This window comes from Cornus florida, unplaced genomic scaffold, assembly GCF_030987335.1.
Source record: "Cornus florida cultivar Cherokee Brave unplaced genomic scaffold, ASM3098733v1 CherokeeBrave_3.0.0_Hap2_Chr04, whole genome shotgun sequence".
In the NCBI taxonomy this organism is placed as follows: Eukaryota; Viridiplantae; Streptophyta; class Magnoliopsida; order Cornales; family Cornaceae; genus Cornus; species Cornus florida.
In genome coordinates this window covers 58,826,455-58,833,319 of record NW_026775574.1, presented here as the reverse complement: position 1 = coordinate 58,833,319, position 6,865 = coordinate 58,826,455, and the positions used below count along the sequence as shown (strand labels likewise).

Genomic DNA, 6,865 nt, shown 5'->3' with positions numbered 1-6,865 from the left:
ATAAAATAAAAAAGTAAAATTGATTTTCTGAAAAATATCTCTTAAAATGCTGTAAAAAGTAATTAAAAAAATTATATTCCCCAAAAGCCTTAGCAATTTTTGAGTAAAAGAGAGATTATATAAAATTTTGGAAGATCTAAAAATACTTGGAAACAAGTCAATTTTGTGCATGATCATTATAGAAGAAGTCTATCCAAAAAAGGAAGCCAAAACAGACTAGGAAACAGAATTACCAAAAAGGTCAGCAGAAGTTGAACTCGTTTCGATATTCTTAAACCGGTTCAAGTTGCCATAAGTGAATTTTTGAAAAACGCTTTTGAAACTTGATCTGGTTCAGAGAAAGTTGATCCAGTTCAAGTTGGCTAGAAGTAAATCTTGACAAAACAAATTTAAAGCTTCAACCGGTTCTGATAATCTTGAATTGGTTCAAGTTGGCTAGACCCAAACTTTTTAGGAGAAGGCCTTTAAAAGTTAAACAGGTTTAGAGAAACTTGAATAGGTTTAACTTAGGCAGAATGGAAAACTTAGAATTTTTTTCCTAAAAGCCTAATTTTGAAACCATGTAAGTGTCTTCACACACTCACTACCTTCTTAAAGTGTTATTCTCATCATCACAGAGTGCATCAAAGTATGAACATGATCATTTCTTTAATTTCGCTTCTGATCTTGAGTGTTGACAAATCGAACAAAAAATTTACAACTCTATTGGACTCATTTTTGACAATGAATTTGCCAAATTTAAAATTTATATTTCATAATCTTTCCCTTTGGCAATTTCGTGACAAAACCCCTAAGACAAGATGTAATCTACGCATGCAGGAACAAAAAATTACAATGAGCATAAAATAGTAATCAAAGTAGAACTCTTTTTAAACCATATGAAACTTCATTACTTGTAGCATGTAAAACCTGTAATTTGCACACCAGATCAACAAAACTACCATGAAGCTTAATCAAGAGAAATAAACACAAGCATAAAATAGCAATCAAAGCTAAACATGTCCTAAAATTCAATACAGTGTAAATGCAATGATCATGTGCTCTCCCTCAAAAATATCTCTCCCTCAAAAATATCTCTCCCCTTGAATGATAAAGCTCCAACTCTAATCTCCCCCTTTTTGTTAAAAATTGACAAAGGAATCAAATAAGAAACAAAACTTAGAATGAGGAAGAAAATAGTCATATAGAACTTGTAAATTTAACCAAATAAGAATATAGATTCCATAAGACTATATAAGCAAAACAAATATAACTACAATCAATTCTTGTAGTTCCATAAAATTAGCAAGTGTAGTAAAATCACCACCAAGTTTCACAAACAAATAATCTGCCAATTGATTAGATTTCAAAAATAATCAATGATATCACATATCCTTAGAAATCAAATAATCAACATGGGCAAAAGACATTTTTTTTCTCTTTTTGTGATCCATTTTTCTTTTTGCATATATATGGCGGCTTTCACGCTTATGAACGTCCATTTCTTTTCTTTATTCCCATTTTTAGAGTCAAGGTAGTTACAGACAAATCCCAAAGGTAGCATTTTTCATCTCTCATTTTTTTCAAACAACAAATTTTAAAAAAACTTTTTCTTTCCAAGCTTTTATTTTTATTTTTATTAATTTTCTTTTACTCTTTTGGTCTAAAAACACAAAAAACAAGTTTAACTTCTAAGACAATGTTTAATCATACCAACATCATCTTTGACAAAACAATGACATTAAAAATAAATAAATGTACCATCAATGATCCATTTACTATACAAAATAAGTGAGCAAAACCAATTTCATCAATTCAGAGTCATAGTATGTTATACAAAAATAATCCATTTGTCATTAAACTCATTGTGTTCAACATACTTATTCAATAAGGTTTGCTTAACTTTCAAGAAAAAAAAAAAAAAAAAAACAAAACAAAGCTAAAAGTATAATCTAGACACTCAAAATATATAAGAAGATCCTCTCTAGCTTATGTCACTACAAGAAAAATAGTTTTTTAGAAGGCCCTTTTTACCATGGTTTTAAAATAACCGTGATAGAAAGTGTCTTTTATCATGATTTTTTTAAAATCGTGATAAAAAGTAATATATTTTATCACGGTTATTGTAAAATCATGATAGAAAAACTTTTTACCATGATTAATGAAAAATCATGGTAGTAATTATACTTTCTATTATAGTTATTTTATAATCGTGATAGAAAGTGAATTAATTTCACTTAAATTTAGCACGTATTTATTCATACTTTTATACCGCTCTTTTTATCATGATTGATAATAAGTTATTCTACTAAAAAAAACAACCGTGATAATAAGTTATCCTACCACGGTTCAGGCACCGTGGTAGAAAGTGAATTTGGATTAAGGCCGTCCACGGGTCTTATTTCCGCTACTTTCTTAAAATTTTAGGGCAAATCATTTTAGACCAAACGCACCATACCACACATGTTAGGGCAAATCATTTCAGCCTCCCAAATCGCCTCCATCTCTATTCTCGTTCTCAACTCCGAACTTGCCCTCTCTCTGCCTCTGCAACTGCAAACTACAAAATCTCCAAGAATCAGATCAGCCTCCCAAATCGCCTCCATCTCTATTCTCGTTCTCAACTCTGAACTTGCCCTCTCTTTGTCTCTGCAACTACGAACTACAAAATCTACAAGAATCAGTACCCATATCGGCATATCATTTCAGATTGTTTAAAAAATTAAAACCCATATCCTTCAGTTTCCATCGCCCGCTGTGCCAGTTCGGCTTCACCGTTTGAAAGCTTCAGCCTCAGGCCCGTTGTCTCTCAACTCTCAAGCCCTCTCTACTCTCTCATAAGGATGACGCTGAGTAACGACTTGAAGATTAGCAATTGACCAAAATTGCAGAACTCTACAGGTAAATTTCTAGGGTTTTTGAGTCTTGTCTCACATGGTGATTGATTAGCAAAAAAACCCTAGCGATATCTGTTCTCTCTCTCTAGGGTTTTTATCTCAGATGGAAGGCGTCGATGATGATTTCGGCGATATGTACGCAGACGTTGAAGTTCACGCAAGTACAGCCATCAATGGTTTCCCAAACCACACTCAATCATACATAATTTGAGAAGTGGAGGGTTTGATGATGAAGAAGAGGAGGAAGGTTGTGATTTTGCAACTGCGGAGGGGAATGGTTCGGGTAAGAATTGGAAATGGGTTGATCAATCCCAGTTGGGCGATGGATTGGAACAGTGTTCTAATGGTACTGGTGGCGGTGAGAGGGGAAATCTGGTGAAGGGCGGTTATCATTCACAATACAAGGTAGCGTTAAATGTTATATATATATATCTATAGATATATATATATATTCGGATGTAAGAATTTGTGTTATATGATCGAACTTGGTGTGAATAAAATTGTGAGAGTTGATCAATAATTTGTGTTTGTTTTAGAAATGAGATTGAATTTGGCAATTTCAATGGGTAGCTGTCGGTATAAGGCATCAATAATTTGTGTTTGTTTTTAGAAATGAGATTGAATTTGGCAATTTCAATGGGTAGCTGTCGGTATAAGGCCTTCAAGGCTCTACGTTGGAGATCGATACCTTTTATTTTGATGTATGTGCTTTGTTCTTATCGAATGTTTGAATTGGGAGCATTTTTGGATTTAAATGGATGATCTCTTGGGAGGAAGCAGTGCGGTCACATAATTCCTGATTAAGTTTTACCTTTTAACTGGACTCATTTCAAATAATAGAACTCTCAGTTTAGATGATAAAGATAGGTTATTGTCTTTCCTTTTTTTTTTTTTTGAGTTTCTTTTATTTTATTATGATATGATTATGACATTTTCATATGAGTTCTCTCTATTTCTCTGTAGCAGTAATATAATCATCCTACCTGAAGCAGCTGTTTATTGTTATTTGTAATTAATGATTTTTCACTGGGTTTTATGTTGTGTAGTACTTAAGATATCAGACAGCAGCTTATCCTTATAATTCAAAAGCCAATGGATCCATGGGTTCAGCTTCCTACTCTTCCACCTTAGCTAGAGGCAATTGGGACAATAATGGTCCAGTCAACATATGGGCTCAAGCTCAGTAGTAACTCAAAGTGGATATAATTTCTCTCTTCCCTGGTATAGGTTAGTGAATTTGGTTATGATCTTGATTGTACTCAAGCTGGGTTCTTTGGCAAACTAGTTGTTTATGACATGTGATAGATATGTTAAATGTATAATAGAATTAATATTAGTTAGGATAATGTAAGAATTCAATAGTTAAAAATGTACTGATGTTAGAAGCACTATCTTTCTTACCACATTTATGAGAAAAAAAGGATAATGTGTATGGTGAGATGCTGAGAACAAATGCTATATGAGATTTCTGGTTCTCACAAGGGCCACTTTTGGCACTAGCGTAACACTTATTCTGTTCTTGATTCATGTCATTAAAGGTTTTCTGTATGCTGTTGATTAAGTGGCATCCCATTTTTTCTTGCAGGACTATACTAGATATAAATATTGCTATGTTCGAACAGAGGCCATGGAGGCATACTGGAACTGATATAACAGATTTTTTTAATTTAAGGTTCGACGAGGAAAGTTGGAAAAGTTATTGCAACTGTCTTGTAAATGAATATTCTTTTAATTTTACCTTCTAGCAAATTTACATTACTTGTCCGTAAATACCAAGGTTGGTCTTCTTGGGCATACACGTGTATATTAGCTGGGGTGAGGTTCTACTCCATTTCCAGTTGATTTGTTGTTATGCTGTTGATGTACTTAGCATACAACCAACCTGGTTTACTTTAGTTTACTTTCCTCCCTACTCTTCCTTCTTACTTTCTCCCCCCCTCCCCCCGAAAACACCAAACACACACCCACTAGATTTGACAGAGGCCTTATTCTGAGTTGTATAACAGGAGCAATTTCGGCAGCAAACATCCATTCAAACCAGGAACGTCTTCCATGAGCCTTCCGAACCTAATGAGGTGGGTTAGTAAAATATATGTGGAAGATGTTAATTTATGAAGTTCGTTACGTGTACTTTTTAAAAGATATATCTTAGATTTTTCTGTTATTATCTTCTTCGTTTTTCAGAAGGCATCTGAAGTTGGATCTAAGCACGAAACAGTAGTTCCATAAGCTGTGACTGAAAATAATGCTCAAACTAGACAGGGAAGAACAGTTTCTCCTTCACCAAGAATTGCTTATAGGAAAATGAAGCAGTTAGAAATGGTACTCATAAATCAGAAGTTGCTTCTATTTTATAACTTTTATGACATGTAAAAGTTATTGTTCAATTAAGTTACATGCTCAAATAAATGTCTATAAATTAATTGGGAATAATTATGTTATGAATTCACTGTAATTATTTCAGCTAAAAGGTAGAGCAATTCAGGTCAAAGACAGCATTGCAGAACGCCAACCATCCTTTGATGTAAGGCGTCCACTTGATCTAGATTCTGATGTGGTGATACAGGTGTGCTTTCACTTTTAATCGGTCCAAAGTCCTTCAGTAATGATTTCTCTTTATTCATTACTTACGGCTTAGTTGGGTCTAGATTGCTGTGCAGGACTCCATGAAGGATTCTACTGATTCTGAGGAGGAACTGGGACATATCAATTTTGTAGGTTAAAGCTAGGATTGCGGTTCTCATTACTTTTTTTGTTGCCGTTATATTTTTTGTATGGCTCATGATCAAGAAGTTGCATATATGGAAGAGAGAGATTAAAACAGAGCAAGAAGATATGAAGAATTTTTGTTTTATTTTGGTTAAGTAAAGATATAAGCTTGTGGATCATGTCCTTCTTTGAAATTTGTATATATTTTTGTATAAAATCATGATTTGGAATTAGTTATATATATATATATATATATATATATATATATATATATATATGATGTTATTGGCCAGTTGTAAGTTATATTGGTTATGATGCTATTTTTTATTTATAGGGTTTGCTTCTTGGGTCCTTGCAAGGCTATTAGGGCTAAATAAAAAAGGCCTCATAGGGGCTGTACAATATTTTTTTTCTGTACAATATATTTTTTTTAAAAATAATATAACACTTTTACCATGGTTTTGCACCGTGGTAGAAAGTCTTTTTTCTACCACGGTGCAAAACCCTGATAGAAAGTCCACTTTCTACCACGGTGCGGAACCGTGATAGAAAGCCTTCTGCTTACTACCACGGAAGTTTCTACCACGGTTCAAAATTGAGGTAGAAAACGTTTTCCACTGTGGTAAAAATTTGATTTTCTTGTAGTGGTGTATGCAATGCATGTTAACCAAGACAACAAATGCATGTAGATTTCCTAAGATGAGAAAACTTAGGAGCATCTAATGGCTTTGTGAGAATGTCAGCCAAATTCAGACCAGTATGCACTTTTTTCAAAGACATAACATTTTGTTCAACAAGTTCCCTAAGAAATGATATTTAATGTCAATGTGCTTAGTCCTAGAATGCAAAACTGGATTCTTTAAAATATTAATTATACTAGTATTATTACAAAAGATAGCAATAGTATCTTGATTAACTCTATAATCTAGAAGCATATGTTTCATTCAAAGCAATTGTGTGCAACGTACAACTTCCAGCAACAATGTATTCAGCCTCATAAGATGATAAAGATATACAATTTTGTTTCTTGTTGTACCATGAAACAAGATTAGTACCAATATAGGAACAACCACCTGATCAAGTACTCTTTGTATCATCCTTGTTACCAGCCCAATCAATATCAGTATAGCCTGCAGTCTTAGAGTTAGACTCGGAACAATAACGCAATCCATAATTCAATGTGCTATTGATATAGCAAATATTGCACTTGACTACAAGAATATGTTGTTCTTGTAACGACCCAAACTTGGGGATCCGAATCGCTAAATGGGTCCTCACCC

The 6,865-nt window shown here is 33.5% G+C and overlaps 1 long non-coding RNA gene across 4 annotated transcripts; it reads left to right on the top strand.

The window, feature by feature from the left end:
• Positions 1-2,412: 2,412 nt before the first annotated feature.
• On the top strand, positions 2,413-5,994 carry LOC132303320 (uncharacterized). Of its 4 annotated transcripts, XR_009481169.1 has the most exons (8): positions 2,413-2,880; positions 2,966-3,281; positions 3,923-4,103; positions 4,462-4,548; positions 4,883-4,951; positions 5,061-5,198; positions 5,341-5,442; positions 5,525-5,994. It is a non-coding gene; the product is annotated as an uncharacterized LOC132303320 (long non-coding RNA). The 4 variants fall into 4 exon arrangements; XR_009481171.1 differs by having other exon boundaries at positions 2,413-3,281; positions 5,537-5,994; XR_009481168.1 differs by having other exon boundaries at positions 2,413-3,281.
• Positions 5,995-6,865: the final 871 nt, after the last annotated feature.